Genomic DNA, 13253 nt, shown 5'->3' on the forward strand with positions numbered 1-13253 from the left:
GGCATTCAGAGCTGCAATGTGAACCCGTGAGGATGGCCTTGAGGCTCTGAGTGAAAGGACTTGGCCAAGGCCCCTGAATGGGGCATCTGCCAGGTAAGCAGCCAGGAGAGGTGCCTTGCACCGGCCACCCCTCCGGCAGTCCCTCCAGCTCCCCAGGACCCCTGAAGGCCGGTTCCCACAAGCCTCACTGCACTTATAGCTCCTCCAGGAGGATGTTCTCCTGTGGGGCCCGCCCCAGGGCCTGCACCAGGCGCCCAAAGCACTGAGCCCTGAGGATGCTGGCGGGTTACTCAGAGGCCTCTACCAGCTAGGTGCCCACTGTGGGGCCGGGTTGGAGGGAGGGCTCCAGCTGTGGAGTGGGGAGAAGTGGGAGGTTGGGGGTGGCCTCATGCCCAGGGCATCCCTCATTCCTACCTACGCCATCTGCCTTTACCCACCAACTCTGGGCACTGTCCTGCAGAATACCAGTGTGTTAGTTTACCAACTCTCAAGTTTCCCAAAGGCCTAAATTGCAAGATGACACAGAATGGTACTTCAGGAAAAAAAAAAAGAAAAATTGTGATTCAAATTTTAAATGTAACCAGGGGAGCTCACTAAAGGAATCTCAGGGGGCTTTGGGAAAGCAGCCACAAAAGAAAAAGATTGTCATGTATAACAAAATGACTGGAACCACTTTTGCCTTTTAAGGGAATGGCAGAATTTGAATCATCCTTGAGTAAAGGAATCTCTACCCTGCTGGAGGCACTGGGAGAAAGTGAGGCAGGAGAAAGGGCCTCTTGTAATAGTGGAGAGCTGACTGGCACCTTCCTGCACAGGAGAAAGGGTCTGGAGATCCCTGGGCTGCGAGTGGAGTCCCTGGCTGGTGCAAGCAAAAGGTTGGAGGTTTGTGTTCACCCAGAGATGCCTGGGAGGAAAGGCCCAGTGATCCACCTCCAGAAATCAACCCCCGAGAACTCTGTGGAGGACAGTTCTACTCTGACGCACATGGGGCTGCCATGAGACAAAATCAAAGGCAACTGGTTTGGTTTCTGATTTTTGGAGGAGTGGAGAGGGTGGTACAGTGGTTAAAGCACTCAGCTGCTAACCAAAATGTCGGCGGTTTGAACCCTCCAGCCGCTCTGTGGGAGAGGGACGTGGCAGTCTGCTTCCATAAAGATTAAGAGCCTTGGAAGCCCTGTGGTGTGGGTTCTACTTGGTCCTATAGGGTCAGAATCCACTCGATGGCAATTTCTTTTTTTTTAGTTTTGGGGAGGGTGGGGCAACAATGACAGAGAGCTGCGGGAGCTGGTGGAGGTGGCTGGGACTTTTTAGGATGCTGTTTGTCTAATATATCAAATGTTTAATTTCTGTCTCTCTCCCCTCAAGCCCTTAGGCTTATCCACCCCAAAATGAGATGCTTTGCATGAGTCAGGGTTTTTGTTTGCTTCGGTGGAAAGAGAGAAGGTTGGAAGGGCGCCTGGGTGAAGATAAGGGAGCAGTCTGGACGAGGGACCAGGGCCCAGGACAGCGGGAGGCTGGGAATGAGGTCTTGTGCAGGCAAGCCCCGACCCACCGCTCCGGGGGGCTGCGGAAATGCTGGGGAGGACACTCAGATTTGCACGGAGGGTGCAATGGGGATTTCTGGGCAGTTTTATGATGCTCTTGAGGAGCAGGAAACCCAAGCTGACATTCTAAAAAACAGTTGCCGTGAAGGCATGGAAGCTCCATAGACACATCCAGACTCCCTGAGGGACCAAATTACTGGGCTTAGGGCTGTCAGGACCATGGTCTCGGGGGACATCTAGCTTAACTGGCATAACATAGTTTACGAAGAAAATGTTCTACGTCCTATTTCGGTGAGTGGCATTCGGGGTCTTAAAAGCTTGTGAGTGGCCACCTAAGATACTCACTCCACTGGTCCCACCCCATCTGGAGCAAGGGAGAAATGAAGAAAACCAAAGAAACAAGGAAAATATTAGTCCAAAGGACTAATGGACCACAACTACCACAGCCTCCACCAGACTGAGTCTACTACAACTAGATGGTGGCCGGCCACCACTGACTGCTCTGACAGGGATCACAATAGAGGGTCCCAGACAGAGCTGGAGAAAAATGTAGAACAAAATTCTAACTCACACACACAGAAAACAACCAGACTTACTGGTCTGACAGAGACTGGAGAAACCCTGAGAGTATGGCCCCGGACACCCTTTTAACTCAATACTAAAGTCACTCCTGAGGTTCACCCTTAGGCCAAAGATTAGACAGGCCCATAATACAAACAATAATACACGTAGCTCAGCCATGTATATGAGACTAAACGGGCACACCAGTCCAGGTGCAAGGATGAGGAGGCAGGATGGGACAGGAAGACTGGGTGAATGGAATTGGGGAACCCAAGGTCCAGAAGGCGAGAGTATTGACACGTCATGGGGTTGGCAATGTCACAAAAAAATTCACGGAACAATATGTGTATTAACTGTTCAATGAGAAACTAATTTGCTCTGTAAAACTTCATTTAAAGCACAATAAAAATAAAATAAAAAACAGTTGGGGTCAACTCGTAGCCATGGCAAACCCATTTGTGTCAGAGTAGGACTGTGCTTCGTAGGGTTTTCAATGGCTGGCTTTTCAGCAGCAGATCGCCAGTCCCTTCTTTTGAGGCACCTCTGGGTGGACACGAGCCTCTTGCCGTTCGGTTAGCAGTCAAGCACATAAACAGTTTGCAATACTCAGGGACTGGGTTTCAGTGAAGAAAACAAAACAAAACAGTTGTCGTCAAGTTGATTCCGACTCATAGCAACCCTATAGGACAGAGTAGAACTGCCCCGTAGAGTTTCCAAGGAGCGGCTGGTGGACTCAAACTGCTGGCCTTTTGGTTAGCAGCCAAGCTCTTAACCACTGACCACCAGGGCTCCTTCAGTAAAGAAGCCCCCTGTAACTTAGGAACTTTCTATATGTGGTAAGCATTTGTACCGAGATAAAGTAGGGCCCATCTGCAGATATACCCCACTTTTCTCCCATGGAACTGTAGCATTTGTGGACTTGGAAGGAGCCATAAAGATAATTTAACAGGACCCATCCCCAACTTTACAGACTGCGAGACTGAGGCCAGGGAGGAAGGTACATCCAGGGTCACACAGTGAGTGGGTTTATGGCAGAGCAAGGTGGCTCCTTTTGTCCAGAGTGAAGAAAGGCTGGAGGGGAGACGCACCACGGAGCAGTAGGGCCTCTCCTGGGGCTGGCTGGCAATGGGGGTGGCAGGGCAGTGCCCAGCAGCTTCCAGGGCTTTGTGCAGGCTGTGGCTGTAGGTGCCAGGGGTGGTGGGGGTGGGGGTGCTGGGCAGGGAGGAGGAGCCCAGCTCTAGATGTTGCCTAGGGAGAAAGAGAGACAGGCAGAGAGAGGAAGGGTACCCACTGGGCATCTCATAGTCTCTAGCCCTAGAGGAGCACCCTTGGGCTGGCGGCACCCCTCCTGGCTGTCCGGTAGGTAGGGGAAGTCACACGTTTGTACCCTTCAGGCTCCTGATCCTCACCTCAGTGGCCATCCCAGACTGGAGCTGCAGCTTTAGATCCGGAGTCTGGGGGCCTCCAGCCTCATCTGCGTACAATATGTCCACCTGGTGCAGGGCGGGGAGGACAGAGAAGCCCTTGAGAACAGGAGGGCCACAGGAAGTGTCTGATGCAGGGGGGAAACTAAAACACTGTGTTCGAATGAATGAATGAATGAGATAGTCTTAGTGGTTAAGAGCTTCGTGTATGACAGACTTGGGATTGAGTCTTGGAAGTGCCACCAACATGCGGTGTGGCCTTGGCCGTGTGACTGGCTTCACAGAGACAATAACCACTCCCATGTCATAGGTGAGTGCGGACTAAGTGAGGTCGTACCTTCGTAGCATTATCACAGATAGTAATAGTAATACAGGTACCCTAAGGACCAGCACCAAGGACCCTCTTGCCATTGCAACCTTGGAAACATCCCTCACTCGCTTTAGCAACCCACTGGGAGAGATGGGACAGGAGTGATGGAGAGCAGTCAGGGGTTAGGCTGCCTGTCTGCCTGGAGGGAAACCCTCCAGCTGCTCTAACAGCTGTATCCACACTTGCCTCAGGCTTGGCACAGCTCCAGAGAGATGATGGCCAGATGCCCAGCCTTTATCAGCCCCCTCACTTCCAGAGCTCTGGTCACGGTCTGCCAAGCTTCCTCTGGCCATGGCCGGACAGCTGTCCCCGTGAGGCAGCCTCCTGGAGCCCTCCTTCTCCTTGGCCTTAGACAAGTAGGGACGGGTCTGCACCGAGTCTTTCTCACTGTCTTGCCCAAGAAGCCTGGGAGTCCTCACCACAACTATCATCAGTGTCCAAATGGCCTCTCTGGGGACCAAGCAACAGGTTCTTGAGGGCAGGGGTCAGGGATGGCTAGATCTCAAGTGTGGCGGGAGACTCACCTTCCCATTCTTCCAGTGGAGAAAGAAGGGCAGCTTAAGCCCTGTCATGTTCCTGGGAAACAGCCTGGCCTCCATGGAGGCAGCCTGGCCTCTGGGCCCATTCTTGCTGCACGCCATCTCCTGGTGGACCTCCAGGCCTTCCACCTGAAATGACAAAGCAGGCAGGGGAAGAGGGGAACGCACAGAGCCTGAGCTGTCTGACTTGGAATTCCATGGGCTGTTCTGAGGACCCTGCCTTGCTACAGGGCCTGAAGGCTTTGGGGAAGGTGGAGGTCCAAGGGGGATGGGAGCAGGAGGAAAAGAAGGAATGGGACCCAGCTTACACCACCTTGAAATCTCCAGGGCCTACACCCTAGATCTTTTTCTCTTTAAAAAATTATGATACACCTTGCCTCTATTAGGATGGCAACGATCAGAAAACAACAGGTGCTGGAAGGTGCGGAGAAGCTAGAGCCCTCATCCATTGCTGGTGGGAATGTAAAATAGGTACAGTCACTGTGGAGAAGTTTGGTGGTTCCTCAAAAAGTTGAACACAGAATTACCATATGACCCACCAATCCCAATCCTAGGTATATACCCAGAAGTGAAGGCAGGAACGCAAACAGAAAACTGTACACCAGGGTTTGTTGCGGCCTTTTCAAAACAGCCAAAACGTGGGAACAACAGAAACGTCCATCAATAGATGGACGGATGAGCAAGATGTGATCTAGACACACAGTGGAATATAATCACCCACACAGAGAAACGACGTCCTGATGCGTACCACAACCTGGATGAACCTTGAATACATCATGCTGAGAGAAGTCAGTTAGTCCCCAAAGTACAAATACTGTATGATCTCACTTATATGAAATAAGCAAATATATAGAAACCAAAGATTTTTAACTAATAATGGTTACCAGGAGAGGGAGGGAGGGGAAAGGGGAGTTTTAACTTAGGGGGCACTGAGTTTATGTTAGTGGTAGAGACATGATTTGGAAAAGAACAGTGACAACGTTTACCCAGCTTGAGAAACATAATCCGCACCACTGATCTGTACGGGTAGAAATTGTGGAGATGGGGTATGTTTGGCTATATATATTTTCACCACAACAGAATGAAATAATAAAAAATTTAAAAGTAAATATGGTTTTAAAAATTATATAAGTAATACACGCTCATTACAAAAAAATTTTTTTAAACATTGTGAGAAAAAAAAACAAAATCCTTGTCTCTAACTAGCAGTAACCAACTGTTAACAATTTGGTTATAATTCTAGATGTGTGCATGTATGTGCGTGTGTGAGACTGTGTGTCTATACATACACACACACACACACACACACACACACACCCAGGCATTACTGTATGTGCCATCGGTGACTGGCTCCACTCACTCCACCAACAATATGACATCTTTCCAACCTGAAATACCTCAAGCCACATTGTCACCTTTACTATGTACTACCCCATGGCACGGCTAGATGATAATTTATTTAACCATTCCCCACATACTATAAGTTTAGGTCGTTTCTAAATTTTAGTATTGTAAATATCAATAAACATCTGGATAGGGTAAATCTTGGCATGCTTATCTGATTTTTCTTAGGAAACATTCCCAGAAGTCAAGTGGAGGGAAACATACACAAAAACATATTTTAAAGGCATTTGATATATGCTTACAAATGACCTTCCGGGAAGGCTGTCCACATTTGGATCACCCCAGTGGTGCAGTATCACTATAGCTCAAACAGTGGATATTCTGGTTTTCATCACTGTTATGGATTGAATCGTGTTCCCCCCAAATACGTGTCAATTTGGTTAGGCCATGATTCCCGGTATTGTGTGGTTACCCTCCATTTTGTAACCTGGTGTGATTAACCTGTGTGTTGTAAATTATACCCTCTATGATGTTAAGGAGGCAGGATTAGAGGCAGTTATGTTAATAAGGCAGGACACAATCTACAGGATTAGGTTGCATCTTGCATCCATCTCTTTTGAGATATAAAAGACACAATTCAGCAAAGAGGAGGGGAACCTCATTACCACCAAGCAAGAAGTACCAGGAGCAGAGCTTGTTCTTAGCTCCAGGGTCCCTGCGCTGAGAAGCTCCTAGGCCAGGGGAAGATTGATGACAAGGACCTTCCCCCAGATCCGACAGAGAGAGAAAGACTTCCCCTGGAGCTGGCGCCCTGAATTTGGATTTCTAGCCTCCTGAACTGTGAGAGAATAAATTTCTGTCTGTTTAAGTCATCCACTTGTGTATAACTTGTGTTATTGTGTTATAGCAGTACTAGAGAACTAAGATAATCACCTTCTTTCAAAATACCTATAGGAGTTCTGAGGGTAAAAACAGATGGCATTACTGGAACCGTTTGAAGTTGCCACCTGCCTTGCAAGCATTGGCATTTATAGTGACATCCCCAGTTCCTGGGACATTTGAGGACCTTCTGGATCACTAGTGCAAGCTGACCATCTCCCTGAGTGATTGGCGGGCTGTACCAGGCAGAGCACTGGTCTGGGAGGCAGGAGACCCCTGGGTCCTCTGGGTTGAGCCCAACTCTTCCTGTCTTAGTGTTAGGCCCTTACTGCCTCACTTTACCTATCACCTGCAAAACGGGGAAAACCACTCCTGGCCCAATTGTTGTCAAGATTGACGGTGACCATGACAGCCTTTGGTAAGTGTTAGCATGTCCCCTACTAAAGAGTTGTCAGGAAAATAGACATGGTAATAATGTGTCTTTCATTCTAGATTGATTCCCTGGAAATGGATGCCGTAGTTATGATGGTTACGGTCGTATATCAACTTGGCTGGGCTGTGATTATCAGTGGTTTGGCAGTAGTATGATGTTGTGATCACTTCCATGATGAGATTTGATATAACGTGATCACCTCCATGACAGGATCTGCTGTGAATAGCCAATCAGTTGAAAAGGTGTTTCCTTGGGCCTGTGGCCTGCTTCAAATATAAGTGGATATTCTGGCAAGGCTCGTGGGCTTTGGCTTGCTCTGGATCCTGCAGCTGGCTCCTGTCCATCTGACCTCTGGTTCTTGGACTTGAGTCCTGTGGTCTTGTCTGCTGATCTTGGGGTTTGTTGATCTTTGCAATCTGTGAGCAAGAGCTCTGCTCTCTGATCTGCCGATCTTGGGTTCATCAGCCCCTGCGGCTATGTGAATCAGGAGATGCCTCTATCCTGACCCATGGACTTGGGGCATTCCAGCCTCTACAACTGTTTGAGCCATTTCCTTGATATAAATCTCTCGCTATATATATACATATATTTTGGAGCCCTGGTGGCGTAGTGGTTACAAGCTCAGCTCCTAACCAAAATGCCAACAGTTCAAATCCACCAGCTGCTCCTTGGAAACCCTATGGGGCACACTCAAAGGCACCAGACGATAACTATATACACTTACATGCTTTACTAGTTTTGTTTCTCTAGAGAACTCAGCCTAAGACATTTGGTACCAAGAGTGGTTCTAGAGAAACAAAATTGTAAGGATGAGTTTTCTAAACTGGCTCTCAAGTCTGGTTAGTCTTAAAGATGTTGGCAACTCTGCTTCCAGTACTAAAGAGGGCACTGCTAATCCATGGCGTGATGTGGCAATACAAATATGATAAATATCACCAGCAGTAGGTCAGGTATTGGTGAAAGGTGAGGCTTGGGGTGACTGCATGTGTGATACGTTTCTACAATTTTATCATAATAAAAAGCATAAGGAAGTTGGTTGGTTGGTCTACTTTCACTGGACAAACTGGCGAAAGGAAGAGATGAGCTCAGGGCTTCAGAGTCAAAAGTCAAGTGTCAAATAAATGACCTCAAAGTTTCCACTTATGCCTGGAAAGAAAGCCTTACTTCTTGCAGTAACAGAGCTGATATTGCTGAAAGCCAAATCCGGAGTCTTGTTGTAAGACTGACTGAATTACAATGCCAACTCAACTGCCAATCTCGAGAGGTGTCTGAAGTTAAAGTGAGCGCGTTGATTGGGAAGAAATGGGATCCTGAAACTTGTGATGGGGACCTCATACCGCCAAGAAAGCAGTACCAGGAGCAGAGCACATCTTTGGACCTGGGTTTCCTGTCCAGAGAAGCTCTGAGACCAGGGGAAGATTGATGACAAGGACCTTTGCCCAGAGCCAACAGAGAGAAAAAACACTCTCCCTGGAGCTGACACCCTGAGTCTGGAATCGTAGCCTCCTGGACTGTGAGAGAATACGTTTCCCTTTGTTAAAGCCACCCACTTGTTACAGCAACACTAGACAACCAAGACAGTAGTGCAGAGGAATATAACTGCTAACATTTATTGAGCACATACTATGTGTCAGGTACTATGCTATGCCCTTCACCTAATATCTTAGTACATTCTTACAACAACCCTGTGAAGTCGATGCTATTATCCCCATTTCACAGGTGAGGAAACAGTTTCCGAGAGGTTGAGCAACTTGCCTGAAGTCACACAGCTAGCAAAGGGTAGAGACAATCTTCATACAGGCAGTTCAGGGGACACTACACAGTTGACAAAATACAACATGGAATTCTATATGCAAGGACAGTCTCTGTAATGCAATAATTGACAGGGTTCAAGAAAAGAAAAGGGCTTAAGCTCTTAGTATTGAAAACAGGACCCAGATGTCCACATATCAATTAACCTGATATTCTGACTGAACACAGTTCCCATAAAATGAAGAAGCGGAGGCTCAGAGAAATGGAAAACCACAGAAGGTCACACAGCCTGTGAGTGGTTGAGCCTGGCTCTGATGCCACCAAGTCTGTCCTCCTTCCACTCTGCCAAGTAGCTGCGGAACTGGAGCAGGGTCAGGACTCTAGAGTCCTGGCCATTGGATAAAACTAAGCGGTCAATAAGCAGCTTTGGCATTGAATGGAATCGGGTCCCCATGAGCCTAATCTTCTGTGATTTAGAACACAATAAAATATGCATCACGCTGAACTTTTCCCGCTGTGACTATGGCCAAAGCCCTTCCCCTCTCTAGTTTCTTCTTGTATAAAAAAGACTATTGAACGAAATGATCAGTAGGCCTTTGTTGCAGCCAAGAGAAGGTGAAGGCCACTTCAGGTTGTCTCAGGGCCTTGCAGTCGTTGTCATGTAGAGGCAGAGCAAACAGGATGGGGGCGCTAGAAAGCCTAGTGTGTGGCTGTGAACAAACCTGAGCAGCTGAAAATGGACAGCAGGTGTGTCCAGAGCCACCTCAACCTGAAGGCAAATCTTACAAAGGAGGGTGGGGACTATGGTCCAGGGGTGTTCACTATTATTAACGGCTGATTGCTGCCTCACAGGAAGGGGGCCCAGTGTTTCCATATCTTCTGAGGTTTCAGGAGAAGCCCCAAATTCTGTTTTTAAAATGTTAGCAAAAAAAATAGCTGTCACTCTGCTGCCACCTATGGCCTTGTGGGTCTGGTATCTGTGCTTCTGGGGTCTGGTGGGTGAGGAAGGAGTAGTCACTCCTCCCACCTCTGCTCAGTCAGGTGACTTTAAGCTGAACCTGGGGAGGGGGCTCTTGATTGGCTGGGATGGGATGGAGGGGGGAAGGGTGTTCTGGGCACTTCTTCCACCCTCCTGCCCACTGCATCTGGGGTCCTACCTGAAGCTGGAGCAGCTGCTCCGGGGTCTGGTTGGCGCTATCCCATAGCACGTGCAGACTGAGGGCAAGGCCTGGTAGCATCCAGCTGCCCTGGAGAGAGGGTCTGGCCAGGTGCCCACGTGGAGCCCAGGGCATGGGGTACACATACAAGGTGCCAGGCTGAAAGAAAGGCAGGTCTGGGGTCCCTGGGAGGGGGGAGCGCAAGAGGCAGAGGCTGGAGCTCTCTGGCTGGAGAGGCTGTCCAGGTACCCAAGCCTAACTTGTGGCAGGATGGAGGGGTAGACAGGAGGAGGGAAGAGGGGTCACCTTCAGGCCAGGGATTGTTGCTATATACTCCCAGAGAAAGAGCAAGGCTGACTCAGGGGATCAAGGCCACAAGCTCCAAATACCTGTAGGGAAGAGGGTCAGACTTAGGGCAAAACTACCAATTTCACAACCTGAGTAGCAGAAACTAGTTTAAAGGCACTGTGAGGTAGTGAGCATCCCGTCCCTGGAGATGGCCAAGCACAGGCCCAATGTCGTGCATGAGGGACACAGCTAGAGAACGTCCAAACTTTCCCTTCAACTCTGAGACTCCCTGGCTACCAGATTCCAGGGAATATAATTTTCTAGGAATATTGTTTGCCTCTGAGGGCAACTGAGCAGACACTAGAGAGTCCTCTACCCCTGATCCAGTCCTGATACCAGCCCAACTTCAGGGAGCGTAATGTGACACCCAGGACCACTGGGAGCCCACCAAGTTAGTCATCTCTTCACCTCTGGTGTGCATTGGGGTTGGGGAAGAGAGATGTGCCAAGTAGACCTGGGCAGGGGTGACATTCTGGAAGGGAGAGGGTGGAGGCGGCAGGGCTGGGCTCTGGCATCCACAGGTGACTTACCTTGGACTGAGCCAAGCCAAAGTGACAGGATTGTCCAGCATGCTCCCAGAGTGACTGGCAGAGCCATGGAAAGGCAGGCAGAGAGAGGGAATGGGCAATGAATGGCCCTCCTCACATGCCCCCTCATTGATCCTGTGAGAGCCTGGAGCCAGGTGTCAGCGGCAGCTGTCACTTAGCCCAGTCCTGGATCAGAGCAAATCTACCCTCCTGGCCAGACTTGACCCAACAGCAGTGAGCAGCTGTGAGGTGGGCAAGGGGCTGAGCTGGAGTGGAGACGGGGCCTGCCTGGAGGCCCCAGAGCCCCCAGCACAATGAACACCTTTTCTCAGAGTCCCTCCTCTCCCCTCTCCTTTGCCTTCCTCTCCAAGCCCAGGGCTGCAGCTCCAGATCACGGTACTTTAAAGGGCCAGGCCTGAGGAGGCTAGGAGAGCGCTCCCCTAGCCCTGGCTAGACCAGCTTGGAGGGGCACTGCTAGTCACTCTGGAAAGAAAGGGAGGCCAGGAGGGGGTACTGACCTGGAAGCCAGGAGATCTGGGTTCTGGCTGTGCGACTTCGGGGACCACATATCTGTCTGTGCCTCAGTTTCTTCCTGATCTCCCCATGGCACAGGAAAGCAGCATGCTGTGTGATTAAATGCATGGCTTGCCACTTCCTAGCTGCATGACAGGTTATTTAACCTTCTGCCTCAGCTTACTCATCTAAAATATGGAGGTAATAGTAATATTTAATTTCATTGTTTTGAGGATTCAGTAGGATAATGTGTATAAAACGGTAAGCATAGAGCCAGGGCCATAGAAAGCTCTTAACAACTGTTACGGATCTTTATTATTGGGAACTCTACTTAATTCTGTAGTTTGAGCTTAGAATCACACACTGTCCTACTAGGAGGAAGGGCCAGTGAGCTGAGGAGTGAACTGTGTGTGGCCCAATGAGAGGAGGGACTTGCCCAGGGACATATAACCGTTTAGGGGTCAGATCAGGGCAGTGTCCACACCTGGCTGTTCCCTGGCAGGGCTTCAAGAGAGGCCTGGGATGCACACTGACCACTAGGCCCTTCACCCAAGTGCTGTCCGTGGAGGGGGCTGGGTAATTGTCCCCGTTTCTGCATGGACAGCAGAAATCAAACACTGCACTAGACTGTTTCCTGGCACATCCCCGTCTTGGAAGAGTTTTAACAGATCCTGGAGTGCTGCTAATAGGCTCCTTTGTTTTCCCTCCCAGCTGGTGGGAAGAAATAACCTAAGCAATAATTGCTCTGGGTTAATTATCTCTGCTGGCAAACAAAAGCTTAGTGGAATGACGAAAACAAAAGCTGAGCTACACCGATCTAATTAAAAATAGCAACTATTAAAGCCTCTGCCACCTATCTGTCAGCTTGTTCTTCTGGTGGGAACTAAAAAACCCCAAACCCATTGCTATTCAGCCAATTCGACTCCTGGCGATCCAGTGTGTGTTAGAGTAGAACTGTGCTCCATAGGATTTTCAATGACTGGTTTTTTGGGACAAAAATCACCAAGCCTTTCTTCCGAAGCTCCTCTGGGTGGACTCGTATCTCCAACCTTTCGGTTAGCAACTGAGTGTGTTAACCATTTGCACCCACAGGGACTCCTGTTAGAAGATATGCCACCAGTATTTCAAATACCAGCAGGGTCACCCATGGTGGACAGGTTTCGGTGGAACTTCCAGACTAAGACAAGGAAGAAAGGCCTGGAGATCTAGTTCTGAAAATCAGCCAACGAAAACCTTATGGATCACAACAGAACATTGTGCAACTTGCTTCTTGGGACATGTCATCAGGAGGGATCAACCAATAGAGGAAGACATCATGTTTGATGAAGTAGAGGGCCAGTGAGGGTGAGGGAGACCCTTGGTCAGATGGATTGGTACGACAGCCACAACCATGGACTCAAACATGCTGACTTGAACGTGCCAGTGATCATGAAGACGATGCAAGACCCGGCAACATTTCCTTCTGTTTTACATAAGGTCATCATGAGTCGGAGTTGACATGACAGCAACTAACAACATTAAAGCCTAATCAGCCAAACACTACCAGGGTCAAGCCTGTAGTCCAACAAAATCAGGTTTATTGAAGATGCAGCAAAGGAGGGTACTTCAGTGGGATTTTGAAATTCTGCACGATAAGAGGAAAGGGGAGGGTTTTTTGGAAGGTTTGAGTTCCCACTAAAGGGCAAGTAGGGGTCACTTCTAGATTGGTACCTCTTTCTGAGGGAGGATTAGGAGACCAACCATTTGCTGCCAAGTTCAGTCAGACTTGTGGCAAACCCATAGAGTCTAACTGTACTCCATAGTGTTTTCAATGGCTATGATCTTTCAGAAGCATAATGCTAGGCCTGTCTTCCGAGATGCCT

This window comes from Loxodonta africana, chromosome 16 (assembly GCF_030014295.1).
Source record: "Loxodonta africana isolate mLoxAfr1 chromosome 16, mLoxAfr1.hap2, whole genome shotgun sequence".
NCBI lineage: Eukaryota > Metazoa > Chordata > Mammalia > Proboscidea > Elephantidae > Loxodonta > Loxodonta africana.